This window comes from Pristis pectinata, chromosome 5, assembly GCF_009764475.1.
Source record: "Pristis pectinata isolate sPriPec2 chromosome 5, sPriPec2.1.pri, whole genome shotgun sequence".
NCBI lineage: Eukaryota > Metazoa > Chordata > Chondrichthyes > Rhinopristiformes > Pristidae > Pristis > Pristis pectinata.
The window spans coordinates 112,957,487-112,974,138 of NC_067409.1; the positions used below are offsets into that span (position 1 = coordinate 112,957,487).

The 16,652-nt window shown below is 45.6% G+C and overlaps 1 protein-coding gene across 2 annotated transcripts in view; it reads left to right on the top strand.

Moving 5' to 3' along the window:
- Positions 1–16,652, top strand: part of thrb (thyroid hormone receptor beta) — a 188,534-nt gene that overhangs the window by 143,037 nt on the left and 28,845 nt on the right. The window lies entirely within an intron of this gene.

A 16,652-nucleotide genomic window follows, 5' to 3' on the forward strand; every position in this document is an offset into this window, starting at 1 on the left:
ATTTTATATGACCTCTAAGAAGAACTGGTAGAGAATACAGACCATTAGACAATTACAATTTATAGTATATTTGCATTTTAACTACTAAATTTTAATTTATGAAATGAATATTTTAAAATCAATGAAGAGTTAAGTCAAAACTCCTATCTATAATTATTCCAATATGCTGTCAAATGTACAAAAATGTCACAATTCCCTTTTTTTTTAAATAAGAGAGCTAATATTGACATGATAGTTGAAGGCAGTCTGAACAGAAACTGGCTAAACGTAGTTGTTGGATATAGCAGCAGAAGGGACTTAGTAGAGTGAGGTAATGGGGGGAGGCACACATACGGATATGTTGCACCAGATGGTCTGCTCTGTCCTGTCCATTTTCATGTCATTCTTTGAATCTACAGTCGTATCACATGGTCTCCTCCATCAGCGGTCCCTTACAATCAAACGTGGCCTGCACCAGTGCAGTCCAGATGACAAAACCTGACTGCATATAAACATGTCATTTACTGCTCCCTGTGCCCTCTAGTTACCAAGCTGGATTTTGAACATTTAAAAAAAGTACTCCAAGAAGAACAAATTCAATTTCTCAGTGTCTTCACATCACTCTCATGCCAAACTTCTGAACCTTTTTCAAAGCTTTGACTTCTCCTCTGAAAGGTGATGTCCAGACTTGAACACATTATTCTCATTCAGACCGAATCAGTCTGTCACAAAGGTTTAGTTAACTTCTTGTATTTAAAATCTCTGCCTCTATCAAAGAACCTCACAACCTTATGTGCTTCTTAACGACCTTCTGAGTTTCTCCTACCACCTTCACACAATAGTGAACGTGCAATATTGCCAGCAAAACCGCTGAAGTCATACCATTTAGTCCACATTGGTTTTCCTCATTATTTCTAATAAAATGTATCATTACACACTTCTGTGTTAAGAGTTCATCTGTCAAGTGATTGCCCCTTTCATCAGTCTCTGTATGTGTTGGATTATTGTATCTCACTGGCTACAACATTTCCAAGTAACGTATCATCATAAAACTATGACATTATGCCCAATACAGTTAAATCCAGGTCAATAACATTTATCAAAAAGAGCAGTGCTTCAAATTCCAACCCTTGCGGACACCATTGCATACTTCTCTGGAATGAAGGAAACAACTGTTCACCACTGTGCGTTCTGATCAGGTGAAGAAATGACAGGTGGAGTTTAATCTGGCCAAATGTGAGGTGTTGCACTTTGAGAGATCAAATGTAAAGAGATAGTACACAGTTAATGGCAAGACCCTTAACAGTGTTGATGTACAGAGGGATCTTGGGGTCCAAGTGGTAAAGAAGGCGTACGGACTACTTGCCTTCATTAGGTGAGGCACTGAGTTCAAGAGCCAGGAAGTTATGTTGCAGCCTTATAAAACTAGTTAGACTGCATCTGGAGTATTGCATTCAGTACTGGTCGCCCCATTATAGGAAGGATGACAAGGCTTTGGAGAGGGTACAGAAGAGGTTTACCAAAATGCTGCCTGGATTAGAGGGCATGTGCTATAAGGAGAGGATGGATAAACCTGGGTTGTGTTGTCTGGAGTGGCAGAGGCTGAGGGGAGATCTGATTGAGGTTTATAAGACTATGAGAGGCACAGAATAGACAGCCGGTATCTTATCCCCAGGATCGAAATGTCTAATACCAGAGGGCATGTATTTAAGGTGAGAGGAGGAAAATTCAAGGGAGATGCACGGGACGAGTTCTTTTACACAGAGAGTGGTGGGTGCCTGGAATGCGCTGCCAGGGGTGGGGGTGGAGGCAGATACGATAGAGGTGGTTAAGAGGCCTTTAGATAGGTACATGGATGTGCAGAGAATAGAGGGATATGGACATTGTGTAGGCAGAAGGGATTAGTTTACTTAGACATTTAATTACTAGTTTAATTAGTTCAGCACAACATTGTAGGCCGAAGGCCCTGTTCCTGTGCTATAATGTTCTATCTTCTATCTTTCTCTCTTCTTTCCAGCATCCATTCATTAAGGTCCAACATTCCCAACAGCTGGAAAGGGTGCTGCTTGTGTTGTGCATGTTCCATGAAGAGTTAGCTGCAGAGATTGCATCTGTGACAGTAAATGCCAGCAGCTGTGAAAACCTGCCATGGACAGACAGGACAGGACATGCTGAAACTAATAAGAGCTGTGTTATGAAAGGGAAACCAATATAATACTCTTCTTAACTGAGAAGCTTGAATTTTGCAGTTTTTGTAAACAGCATGAAAATGACCCCTGCTGCTGTAGCACCTTTTTAAAAAGTAGTAAATCCATTTCTAGAAACTAGTGTCATTTCACCACAGAAGCAAGCAGTGATAAACACATTTACACTTACAGTACCACTTCAAACATGATAACCTTCCTACCAAACTTTGAACTAAGAAAGAAAGCACAAACTAAACAGGGAGCACTTTCTGGATATTCTCAGATAAATGCTATAATGCTCTTAGGAAAAATATATCTATGTTGATTGTAGTATTATTTAAACTACTAGAGCTAATTTTTGTATAGCTTTAAGTGTTTTAGACATGATTTTTGTACACCTGCTGTCAAATTTGTAATCTTTCTTTCTTGGTTGACACAACCTTTGTTCACATCAGCTGCAAGTTGCTAAATGCTATAAAGGGTAGAAGTGTTTTCATAATTTATTAAGTTTAATTTTGGTTCTCACATTAAGAGGCACATAAGTTTCTTAAATATTTTGAAGTCAGCCTCCACTGCAGAAAACATGCATTTAGCTGACATTGTTTAGACATCCATGCTTGATGCAATACAACATGAATGTCAAAGAGCTGTCTACTGAGATGGAAATTAAGCACACGTATTCAGTGTGAAACATTAGAGAAAAATAACCAGAAAAAGAATGGATATTAGCTTCTGCTTAGATGTTAAAAATACCTGAGTGATAAGCTGATCTCCTCTCCTAGTTGTCAAAGCTACTTTAAGTACAAAATCAGGTGTTTAGTAAGTCGATAAGACTTAGACAGATGTATAAGCTTTAATCGTGGGGATAAAAAGTGTTTTTGACACCTATTGATTGACCAAGGTTGCCATATTTAATCCTTTTTTAAGTCCAGTCACTTTGTTCCTGTGCTCATTAAAAGGTTTCAGTTTTAGTATAGATCACTGAGAATTAGTAGGATACATTACTAAGATTCTTAGCATCAGAAAAATTGACTGCTTATCTAAGTTAGTGCTAAAATTGTCCTAAATTCTTTTGTGTACTTGTAATTTTCAAAATACAGTCACACTTCATTGTAGTAAATTTATTAATATTATTTCTCTCTAGTTCTGAACAATTCATTAGGATCTAGTAGTATTAATTCTAGTCACACGACAAGCACTACTGAAAAGTTAGCCATTGAAAGATTAACATTCTACAGATAATATGTTTGTTCTGGCCCAAGCATGCAAGTAGTTAAACTGGCTAAACCATCAAATAACGAGCTGTAGCCAAACGTGATGCGTTGCTGAAAGGAAAACTCAGAGACATGGAGGCTGAACCGGAGCACACTTTACTGTAACAAGCAAAACACGCGCGCGCACAAGAGTACCCGAGAGCCTCTCCGGCGGATGTGATGTAAGGTTCCTGCCGGAAGGCCTGGCCCATGGTTAGTTTACGACGCGCTCTTGCGCGCCTGCCCGTGGCCGCCGATGGCGGTTCAATTCCCGTGAGTACGGACCGCTACACTAGCCGCCCCCCCCCCCCCCCCAGAAATGTCCATCGGGGATGTGGGACCCCCAGTCTGTGTGTCCCTCTTGGGTGGCCTGCCCCGCCGGCACAGTGAGGATACCTTCACCGGCTGCTCAATGTCCAAGTGCGCCGGTTTGAGGTGGTCCACTGTAAAAGTCTCCTCGCGGCCACCCACCTCCATGACACACGTAGATCCGTTGTGCCGGAGCACCTTGAAGGGTCCTTCGTACGGCCTCTGCAGAGGTGACTTGTGCATGCCCCTGCGGATGAAAACGTGCTCACAGTCCCGGAGGTCCTTAGGGATAAAGGACGGTGTAGTGCCATGTCTGGAGGTCGGATCTGGTGCCAGGGTCCCTACCTTGTCCCGCAGCCTCGTCAGCACTTCTGCCGGCATCCCTGCTGGACCTTGGGCCTCTGGCACGAACTCGCCTGGGACCGTCAGGGGGGTGCCGTAGACCAACTCCACCGAGGAGGTGCCCAGGTCCTCCTTGGGGGCCGTGTGGATGCCCAGTAAAACCCAGGGGAGCTCATCTGTCCAGTTGGGCCCTCTGAGGCGCGCCATCAGGGCTGACTTGAGGTGCCTGTGGAACCGCTCGACCAAACCGTTGGACTGTTGGTGGTACGCCATGGTGTGATGTAACCGGGTGCCCAGGAGCTGCACCAGTGCTGTCCACAAACCTGACGTGAACTGTGCCCCTCTGTCGGAGGTGATGTCCACTGGGAGTCCGAACCTGGCGATCCAGTTTGCGATGAGCGTTCTGGTGCATGTTCGGTGGACATGTCTGCTAGCGGCACGGCCTCCGGCCATCTGGTGAACCTGTCGACCATGGTAAAGATATACCTGGTGCCCCAGGAGACAGGCAGGGAGCCGACGATGTCCACGTGGATGTGCTGAAACCTCCCGAGCGTCGGTTGGAACTGCTGGCGGGGGTCCTTCCATGCCGCTGGACTTTGGTGGTCTGGCAGTGTATGCAGGTCCTGGCCCAGTGTCCAACCTGCTTGCGTAAACCATGCCAAACGAATTTGTCCGCTACCAATTTGATAGACGCCCAGATGGACAGGTGGGCCAGGCCATGTGGCGTGTCGAACACCCGTCGCCTCCATGCTGCTGGTACCACAGGCCGAGATCTGCCAGTAGACGTGTCGCACAGGAGCCGAACCGCTGTCGGGCTGACAGGAACATACTCCAACTGGAGTCCTGAAATGGCGGTGCGGTAGGCCGGGATCTCGGCGTCCGCCTGTTGCGCCTGCGCCAGTGCCGTGTAGTCGATCCCTGGGGCTGAGGTGGTCACTGAGTGGATGTGGGGGCGGGACAGCGTGTCGGCGACCACGTTGTTCTTCCCTGCGATGTGGCGGACATCTGTGGTGAACTCCGAAATAAAGGAGAGGTGCCTCTGCTGCCGAGCCAACCATGGGTCCAATACCTTTGCAAGGGCAAAGGTGAGGGGCTTGTGGTCTGTATATACGGTGAAATCCCTTCCTTCGAGGAAATACCGGAAGTGCCGGATGCCGAAAGCGCTGAACTTAACCTCCAGTGGTCGCAGATGTCGGCTGAAAAAGGCGAGCGGTCGCCACTGGCCCTCGACAAGCTGCTCCAGGACTCCGCCGACCGCCGTGTCGGAAGCGTCGACTGTGAGCGCCGTGGGTACATCGACTCTCGGGTGTGCTAGGAGGGCCGCCTTCGCCAACGCCTCCTTGGCCCGCTCGAAAGCCTCGGTGGACTCTGCGTCCCATGCCACCTCTTTGGCCTTGCCAGCCATCAGACCGAACAAGGGTCTCATGATGCGCGCCGCCGCCGGCACGAACCAATGGTAGAAATTTACCATCCCCACAAACTCTTGCAGGCCCTTGACCGTGCTCGGTTTGGGAAACTGGCGGATGGCCTGGACCTTGTCCGGCAGAGGGGTGGCGCCGTGCTGGTTGACCCTAAGGCCCAAGAAGTCGATCTTCGTCAGCCCGAACTGGCATTTCGCCGGGCTGATTGCCAGTCCATGGTCACTCAGGCACTGGCAGAGTTGGTGCAAGTGTGCCACGTGCTCTTTGTGTGACTTGCTGGCCACCAGGATATCGTCTAGATAGATGAAGACGAAATCCAGGCCTCGCCCCACCGAGTCCATAAGCCTCTGGAAAGTCTGGGCGGCGTTCTTAAGGCCGAAAGGCATCCTTAGGAATTCGAACAACCCGAAGGGGGTGATGAGGGCTGTCTTGGGCACATCGTCAGGGTGCACAGGGATCTGATGGTACCACTGGACCAGATCGATTTTTGAAAAGATGGTCGTCCCGTGGAGGTTGGCCGTGAAATCCTGGATGTGAGGCACCAGGTATCGGTCAGCGGTTGTGGCGTCATTAAGTGTCCTGTAGTCCCCGCAGGGCCTCCAACCTCCTGTGGACTTGGGCACCATGTGCAGCGGAGATGCCCAAGGGCCGTCCGAGCGGCGGATGATCCCCATCTCCTCCATCTTCCGGAACTCCTCCTTGGCGAGGTGGAGCTTGTTGGGTGGGAGCCTATGGGCTCGGGCGTGCAGTGGTGGTCCTTGTGTGGGGATGTGGTGCTGCACGCCGTGCTTGGGACCAGTAGTGGAGAACTGTGGGGTGATGATGGAGGGGAAATCCACTAGCACCCTAGCGAACTCATCACCCGAGAGTGTGATGAAGCCTAGGTAGAGGGCCGGGAACTGGACTTCTCCAAGCTGGAAGGTCTGGAACATCTCAGCGTGGACCAAACGCCGGCCCTTCAGGTCGACCAGAAGACGGTTGGCTCGTAGGAAATCCGCCCCTAGTAACGGCCGTGATACTGCTGCTACCGTGAAGGTCCAGGTAAAACAGCTGGGCCCAAAACGCAGCGGGATGGTACGCGAGCCATACGTCCGGATGGTAGTGCCGTTCGCAGCTGTGAGGTCGGGGCCTGGGGCCATGTTATGGGTGTCCATGTTTGGGGGGGAAGGACGTTGATTTCGGCCCCGGTGTTCACCAGGAAATGTCGCCCGGAGCGTCGGTCCCAAAGGAACAGGAGGCTGTCGCGATGGCCAGCCGTCGAAGCCACTAGCGACAGCCAGCCCCGGCGTTCCCAAAAAGGCACACGGTGGACGGCAGCGGCGCGTGTTTGACCCCCATCTCTGATGGTAAAAGCACGATTGATCCGAACCTCGTCCTTGTCCCCTGTGGGTCTCAGTGGCTTCGGTTGTGGGGTCTTGACCTTGGGCTGCACGGTCGCAGTTAGGCAGATGGAAGCCGCTCCCCGCTGCTTACTCTGCCACAAAATGTCTGCCCTGGCTGCGAGGCTGCGTGGGTCGCTGAAATCTTCACCCGCGAGGAGGAGGCGAACGTCCTCCAGCAGTTGCTCGAGGAACAACTGCTTGAATAAAAGGCACGGCTTATGGCCATCCATGAGCGCCAGCACGTCGTTCATCAGTTTGGATGGCTTGCGGTCGCCCAGGCCGTCCATGTGCAGAAGCTGCGCAGCTCGTTCGCGGCGGGAGAGTCCAAAAGTGCGGATGAGGAGCACCTTGATCTTAGCGTACCTGTCCTCCATTGGTGGCTGGTGCAGGAAGTCGTTGATCCGGCCTGCTGTGTCCTGGTTGAACACGCTGACCATGTAGTAGTACCACATGGCATCGGCTGTAATGCCTCTGATACTGAACTGGGCCTCAGCCTGCTCGAACCAAATGTGGGGCTGAGCGGCCCAGAAAGTCGGGAGCTTGAGCGAGACTGCATTGTGCGAGTCATTGGAATTCATGTCGCGGGTTCCAGATGCCGTCTGGAAGCGTCGGGGTCACCAAATGTAGCCCAACGCAACGCGTTGCTGAAAGGAAAGCTCAGAGACGTGGAGGCTGAACCGGAGCACACTTTACTGTAACAAGCAAAACGCGCGTGCGCGCAAAGGTACCCGATAGCCTCTCCGGCGGACGTGACGTAAGGTTCCTGCCGGAAGGCCCACCCTGCGGTTAGTTTACGACGCGCATGTCAAACCCTTTCCACCATCTACAAGGAATATTGTATTATAATGGAATTTTGAACACTTGTTTGGATCCAGGACAAAGCAGCCTGCAGGATTGGAATCCCATTCAACAAACTAAACTTTCGTTCCCTCCACCACCAGTGCACTGTGGCTGCAGGGTATATCATCAAAAAATGCTTTGTAGTTACTTCCCCAGGAGAATGGCCCAAACTATGGATGATGTTTATCACCAAGCAGAACAAGGCCCAGCAATGCATGGGAACGTCACCATCTGTAGGTTCTCCTACAACCCGTACACCAGCCTGACTTGGAAGCATATCGCTTGGCCTTTGTCATTGTTGAGCCTACATCACGGATCTCCCTACCCAAATGGATTCCACCAGAAGGACTGTGGTATTTCAAGGAGGTGGCTCACCACCACCTTTCCAAGGGAAGTCAGAGATCAGCAATAAGTGCTGATCTTGCCAGTGAAGCTCACATCCCAAAAATCAAAACTAAAGGTCAGCTTTAACACTAATTATTTATGATAAAATGCCAAAAGGTGGAGTCCAAACCCTTCTGATTACCAAGACAATTGTTTTCCATTGTTAGCGAATTAAAACAATAAGGTCAAATGTACTCTTGCTGCAGACTGTGAGACAATTTATATAATAATCACTAATGTTCAAGACCATTTTTATGACTCGTGGGCAATTTATTTCTGACATTTGGTCATTAATTTATACATTTGGGTATCAAAGGAAGATTATAATTTATTTCCCTTAATGAGAAGTAGAATTTGGGATCTACTGCACTCTGGCACACTTCATTGCTGTGTTAAAAATTAAATTAGCTGCCCTAGGATCTGATCCATTGCAGTATGTAAAATAAAGTTGATTGGTTCTTTGCATTTTCCTGCACATAAGAACACATTTGTACCAATTATCTGGTTGCTGACAACTGGTTTGCCAGCTGCAGTCACTACCAAAGCCAATAAATTGGAGCCTGCTGACAGAAAGGAACAATTAAGAATATTCTCACAGGGAGAAGATAGAAAGATAAAGGACAGCTATCAGCATAAGGAGTATGTAATGTGCAGCTACAGGTTTCCTTGGAGATTTCTTTCTTTCTTGGAAAACCGAGAATTACCACCATACCTGCTGTGTATTCCAGGAAAGAAGGGCTTTAGAAAAACAAGCTATACAGCAAAATCAAATAAAAATTATATTCATTAAGGAGGTAGACTGTGTACTTAAGGGAAGAAGTGCTTTAGTAACAGCATAAGTAAAACAAAATTATATTCATTAAGCAGATAGACCCTGTGTATTTGCTGTGCTTATCCCTCATTAATGTGTGAATTATTGACCAGATTTCATAAATAAGCTGTTATCTACAGTCATGAAAATGGTCTAGAACATTAGTGATTTTAAATAAACCCTAACCAAAATGCATCATTCTCTCAAGCAAGGGTACATCTGACTCATTTAATTTTTTTCTGGATTCTTTTTATTATGATACTTTTAGTAAAATGCACTGGCAGCCCATATAAAAGAACAGAATTTGAACAGAATTTTAAAATTACAAATGAGATAAAACTAACAAAAGAGGTGCTTTAACATCGTGTATGACTTTCTTGGGGTTAAAAGTGATTTTGACTGGAGACACAAGTGTGCAATTCACCACCACTGATTTTCTGCTGCAGTGGAAGGGAAATGACCACAGACACATAAAACTAGATGTAACCTTTGGAGATAAATTGAAACTATTAGATTTCCTAAAGCTGATTAATTACTGCCAGCAATGGAGCAATTAGATATTGTACAGGCGTGTTCAGAAATATAGACATCATGGGTTGTAGGACCAACAGGATGACAGAAACAGGGAGGGGGGACTTAATAAGGAGGGGCAAGGCTATGAAGGATTTCAGATATAAGGATGTGTGGCCACGGATGGATTTAAAAGATAATTTTAGACTTGAAGTCAGTATAGGTCTGCGGTCATCTGTCCTGTGGCTGATCAGTCATACACAGCAGAGTTTTGAATGACCTTAGATCTACCAAGAATGAAAGGAGGGATTGGGTTGAAATGTGTTGGAATAGTTCATAAGTAACAAAGATATGGAAATGAGTTTCAGCAGCTAATGAACTGAGACAGGGGTGGATTTGGAAATGGCAGATTTTATTATTGGCACAGATACATGATCCAAAGGTCATCTTTTGAGTCAGGAAAAACAGAGTTTGCACACTGTCTACTTCAGTTTCAGATATTTGCCAGGGACAGGGAAGGGGTCAGTGCTGAGATCGAGAGTGTGGTAGCTCAGTCGTAATTTTTGGTTGGGGGAATTTTCTGCTCAACTAGGACTGGAGATCAAAATAAGAGTCAGACAGTTCAGAGGAGGTGGAGATGTGAAGAGAGATGGCAGTAAGTGAGGGCCATGAGTGCATGTGTCGAATCTGACAAAGTATCTTCAGGTGATGTCACTGAGGAGCAGCGTGAGTTGAGAAATGGCACAGGGTCTGGATTGGGCCCGAGGAGACCACCAAAAGTCAGGTGCAGGAAGGGAAGTTATAACAGGGAATTCTTCGGCCATGACTGGATCAATAAGAATTTAACCAGCTGAGTCCAGTTGCAGGATGAGGACGTTATGGTGAAGGACATTAAAAAGCTGCAGGCAGGACAAAGAGAGTAAATTCACCATTATCACAGCCCCGGAGGATGCCTTGTCACTTTGATCAAGCCACTTCAGTACCTTAGCTGACGCAGACACGTGCTCGGAGGGAGAGTTCCAGGGAAGAGGGATACTGATGTGGGAGGCAACATCACATTCAATCCTCTTGTGCAGAAGGAGGTTGGTAACGGGGCAGAAGATGCAAGGCGCAGAGCTTCCAAATTACTTGTACAGAGAAATGTGATGTCAGCAGATCTGAACAACAAAGCATTCAGATGTACAGATTTTATTTTGCTGCTTATAGATTTTCAGGCATTAGTAAGACCAACATTTAAGACAGGTGCAACCTATAGATATGAAGAAGAACTACCTGTTATTCTATCATTTCTGACTTTTCAAGTGCAGGAAAGTAAACGTAAAGAGGAAAAATTGTGCAGAAAATGCTTGCTGATCTCACTTTCCCACTTTACACAAGCAAATTAACAACCTTGATTTGCACTTTGGGTAGGAGGATATTTAGCTAACTCACAGGGTGGAATGTGCATTGAGATCAAGACCAGGTTGGCTCCATTTCTGTCACCAGGGACATTAAAATTTGACTGAATCAATTAGTGGGAAACAGATAATTGCAGTATGTCAACTGACACATCTTCTAAAGGCGTATTGGGAGATACTGATGCTGTGCTTTGTGCCATATGAGGTAAACTAGCCCATCAGCCCACTGTGTCTGTGGCAACTGTCGAGTACCTTTATACACTAATCCCATGTCCCAGCACTCACTCTGGACCTTTCTGTGCATTGGTGATTCAAGCATTCGTCCAGGTACTTCTTGTGCTGCAGGGGGTCCTACCTCTGCCATCCGCTCAGACAGTACCTTCCAGATTCCAGCTACTCTCTGGCTGCTAAAGTTCTTCCTCAGATCCCCTCTGAAACCTCTTATCCCTCACCCTAACCCTATGCCCTCCAGCTTTAGACACCTCTGCCATAGGGAAATGTTTCCTACTCTCTACTGTATCCATGCCCCTCATAATTTTGTGTGTCTCTATCAGCCCCTCACCCCCCCACCCCTTGGCCTCCTCCGCACTAGGGAATACAGCTCAACCCATCCAGTCTCTCCCGATAACTAAAAAGCTTGATCCCAGGCAACATCCTGGTGAATCTCCTCTGCAGCCTCTCCAGTGGATTCACATTCCCATAGCATGGGAGCCAAAACTGTACACAGCCCACCCATGGCCTGACCGATATAGAGTTGTACCATAACATCCCTCCTCTTATATTCTGTGTCCCGGGTAATGAAGGTAGATACCCCATATGCCCACCACCACCATCTATACCTACTAGTTCAGATAGCCTTGGACTTGCACAGCAATATCCCCCTATTCTTTAATATTCCCGAAGGCCCTGCCACGCATAATATTGCAGAGCCAACAATTTGAGTATTAACAGATTATTTAGTGATTGTTTTTTAGATTCCAATGCCTAACTGTACATAAGAAAGTATTGTGCATGACTTTTGCAATAGAATTGCCCAGGTAGTCACAGGTTCTTTCTGAGAGCTTCTCCTGACCCTCCATCGACATAGATCAGAGGAATCGGTGTAGGTCATTGAACCCACATGTCTGTCCGTTACTTACTTTCACTTGGCCAACCTACTTATTTCTCCAACTTCAATTCACTCGACATTTGCAGGCACTTATATAATAGTGAAGGGGTTAGAATTCCAGATTCCTGTTACCTCTCGATGAGCAAGTGCTTCCTGCCACCACTCTTGAAGGAGCTTATGCATAAAGTCCGCCTATTTAAAGTGCTGTTGTAAAAGTGGTCACATTTAAATACCTGCATGTGACGAGAGGGTCATCATCAAACTTAGAAAAACCTATCTGTGTTTCTGAATCCAAATCATTCCTAACTAGCATCAATTTGTCACAACTTGCCAATCACAGGACATCACCATATCTCCAAATGTCTTCTGGTACTATCCAAACTGCCGTGCGAGTGACCACCTCCAATGAGTTTGATAAGATTAGCCAAATGCAGCCTGTCCTTCAAAAATCCTTGCTGACTGAATGAATCAGTTCAAACATGCTAAAGTGTTTAGTTACATTTTTTTGATTGATTACAATAAGTTTCTCACAACTAATGCTAGAATTTTCACAACTAATGCCAGGATCTTCAGCTGATATTTTCAGCTAATATCAGCTGATATTTTCAGGTAATATCTCCATCCTCTCCATTTCTCACATAATGGGAGGGTATTTACAATTGTCCAATCCGAATGAACAAGTTCTGAATCTAGAGGACTTTGGAAGATTATGCTTCCATTCCTTGCTCCGGGGTTGAAAACATCAGGTTCAGGAGATTGGTTCATCTTAAAAGAAAGAAGGTCCTGCATGTACACTGCAAATTTCATGACACCAGGAAATCCCAAAGCACATTGAGAACAATGAAGTTAACCACAAATTCTGACAAATATCATTGCAATAAATGACCAGGTCATCAGTTTTAGATATTGTTTGAAAGATAGGAAGGAACCAATATTCACATAGGCTGATGGCCCAATAGGAATTTCTTCCCTAGAATCTCTTCCAACATCAGTGGTATCAACAAAGTGAAATGTGAATTGGAGGAAGTTCATACACACTGTTAGGCGTATCCAGGTTGGTAGCATTCCAAGTCGGAGGTTTGCAGCTGGAGCCCTACTCCAGATGTTAGCATGATACTCTGACAGCATCCTGCGTGTCTTTCAGATGGGACAACAAAGATTCCGTCTGCAGTGTCGGGTAAACATAAAAGTTTGCATGCTGCTATTTTGAAGATGGGTGGGAGAGTTACCCCGGTATTCTGGCCAATATTTAGTCCTCAATCCACAGCATTAAAGCAAATTATCTGACTGTAAACACATTGACGTGTGTGAGATTAATGTTCACAAATTAGCTGCTGTGTTTCCTACATTACAACAGTGACCACAAGTCAAAAGTACTCCATTGGTTGTCAAGTGCTTTGGGATGTCCTGACCTCAAAGTGCACTACATTGTAATCTTTCAATTTTTTTTCACATAAGGCTTTTAATTTAGTTTGCATGTCAATTTAGTAGTTATATACAAATAAATTGACAACCCTGCTGCAAATAACTGTGAGAGAGAGAAAATAAATTAAACATTTACAAGTATTTGAAGAAATTTCAACAGAAGAAGGCAACCTGGAGATTTAATGTGGATTTCTGATGGTGGATGTAGTTACAAATAACCTGCAATGTGACAGAAATTTTATTTGGACCAAGAGCATTAAGATTTCTTTTAGAACAAGGCTGCACCAGAAGTTGTAAACATTTTGTGGGAGTACTTCAAATAATAAGTATTGTGAAGGTGCCTTTGAATTCACAAGTAGAAGCTAAGTTCCCATCTCTGAGGAATAATCAGTGATAATATGAAATCATGCAGCAAGTGATATTACCTATAAGATGTGACACGGTAGCGTAGCAGTTAGCGCGACGCTATTACAGCGCCAGCGATTGGGGTTCGATTCCCATCGCTGTCTGTAAGGAGTTTGTACGTTCTCCCTGTGCCTGCGTGGGTTTCCTGTGGGTGCTCCGGTTTCCTCCCACATTGCAAAGACGTACGGGTAGGTTAATTTGGGTTTAAAATGGGCGGCGCGGACTCGTTGGGCCGGAAGGGCCTGTTACCATGCTGTAAATAAAATTAAAAATTTAAAATTAAAAAAATTATTCTTATCTATGGGAAATATAGCAGAGATGGTTTAAAGCAGTGATATGATTGGAAGAAAGGTAGTATCCAAAGGAGAAGAAAAACACTTCATATCATGAGCTTCCCAGAAATCCAAAAGCATATTTATTATAGGGCAGGCACGGTAGTGTAACGGTTAGCGTAATGCTTTACAGCGCCAGCGACCTGGGTTCAAATCTGGCCGCTGTCTGTAAGTAGTTTGTACGTTCTCCCCGTGTCTGTGTGGGTTTCCTCTGGGTGCTCCGGTTTCCTCCCACATTCCAAAGATATACGGGTTAGGAAGTTGTGGGTGTGCTATGTTGGCACCGGAAGCGTGGCGACACTTGCGGGCTGCCCCCAGAACACAATGCAAAAAAATGTATTTCACTGTATGTTTTGATGTGCATGTGACTAACAAAGATATCTTATTTCAAAAGGTAAATCTATAGATAATCTTTACAGTTCTGATTCTGAATCATTTGTATAAAATATTACAGGCTGTATTTTTATACTGGCAGAGACTGAGAAATTGGCCTCATGAAGAAAAGCAATCAACTACCACAATGTAAAGAACAGGAGACACTTTATGCAGATTTTACACGATAGATTAATTGGATATACTTTATGTAAAGAAAATGACGTGGACCCCTTGACATTGAGGGTTGAGCCAATGCAGCTACAGAAGCATGAAACAAGAGCTTAGGCATTAAATAAGTGTTTGCTGCAGTCTCTTTACATTGTGGTAGTTGACTGCTTTTCTTTGTGAAGCCAATTTCTCAGTCTCTGCCAGAGAAATATTTTTTTTTCAACCAGGAATAAGGAAGAACCGAGGGCGGTGTGAGACTCAGGCCAGCCAGAAAGAGGGAAGAATGGTCTTATTGAAGAAGAGTAGAACTAAGAGACAGTTGGGAGTGGGGCAGAAGCTGTAGAAATAATTTTATGGGGCTCGCTCTGATCTCACTCCCACTTGGCCCAGGACCTGACCTTCCGATTGATGGGGGCCGTGACCTCATTGCCCAGCACCACCGCCCCATTTCCCCACATCCTTATCTATTGCTAAGCCCTCTGCCAACCCTCTCTCCACCCCATCTATACCCTCCCTACATCCAGCCCCTGGACCTGACTTAGTCCTGGTGACACCTTTTTGTTTGTGAAAATATCCCATCCCTGTTCTGTAAAAGGTGAACCACAACCAAAGTATTTGCTGGTGCCCTTCTACTCTGACCAGATCCAACACCCACTGGGACACATTAAAATTTCTAGTCTGGGACTTTGATCTTAAAGCCTGAGGATGGGGCAGTGATGTCTTCAGTCAGGGGCCCACAACAGCAGCAGGAAATGCATGAGGGGCTAAATTTGAAGCTTTCCCTTCAGCTCTTGGGTGAAGGGTGGACAAGGAGCCTCAGTGAATAGAGCAGCTGACTCTGTTGTAGGATACGGAAAGGGCAAATTGGAAACAGTGAAAATGGGGAAATTTTGGGTGAGTTAGGAGCCTCAAAGCAATAGGAGGATTTGCGGGCTTAAAGGAAATGGGTTAGATTGATAAATTTTCAAGGTCACCATGACAAAGACTGTCTTGACTATCGGAATTTGTCTAGATTAAATATCAGATGATATCTAGCCCAACACATTGATGCAATCATGAAGAAGGCATGCCAGCAGCTCTACTTCGTTAGGAGTTTGAGGAGATTTGGTACGTCACAAAAGACTCTTGCAAATTTCTATAGATGTACGCTGGAGAGCATTCCGACTGGTTCCATCACAGCTTGGTGTGGAGGCTCCGATGCACAGGATCGCAAGAGGCTGCAGAGGGTTGTAGACTCAGCCAGCTCCACCGGGGGCACAACCCTCCCCACCATCGAGGATATCTTCAAGAGGCAGTGCCTCAAGAAAGCAGCATCCATCACTAAGGACCCTCACCATCTGGGACATGCCCTCTTCTCGTTACTGCCATTGGGGAAGAGGTACAAGAGCCTGAAGACTCACACTCAATGATTTAGGAACAGCTTCTTCCCCTCCGCCATCAGATTTCTGAACGTTCCATGAACCCATGAACACTACCTCGTTATTCCTTTTCTTGCGCTATTTATTTATTCTTTAAATTACAGTAATTTATGTCTTGCTGCCACAAAACAACACATTTCACGTCATGTGATGTGATAATAAACCTGATTCTGATTGTAGATCTGTGCCCATTTAATCTAGGTCTGAGTATTGTTCAGATTTGTCAATGGCCAATGGGACTTGGCCTCCTGTTGCACAGTCCCAGTGAAGTGACAATCTGGCCTCAAAAATGGGCTGAAGCAAAACTTTGGTCCTTTTGTTTTAGTCCGTGAAGGCACCTTAACTTAACTCTGATTTGTCCTTGTGCATTCTGAGTAAATGATCATTTGAGGTCTCTGTGGGAAAGAGAGAAAGAGCAACTAGATGATTTTAATTTTGTATTTAGTTGGTGGAGTAAAGGTTAATACATTTGGCCTTTGGAAATGTTTTAAGGTCCTTAAGGTTTTTGCTTCCACGATTGTTATGTACACTACCATCTTCTTAACATGATGGTAAAATAAATGACACTTTCTCCTTTGTTTTCATCTGGTTTTTCAGTTTTCAATCA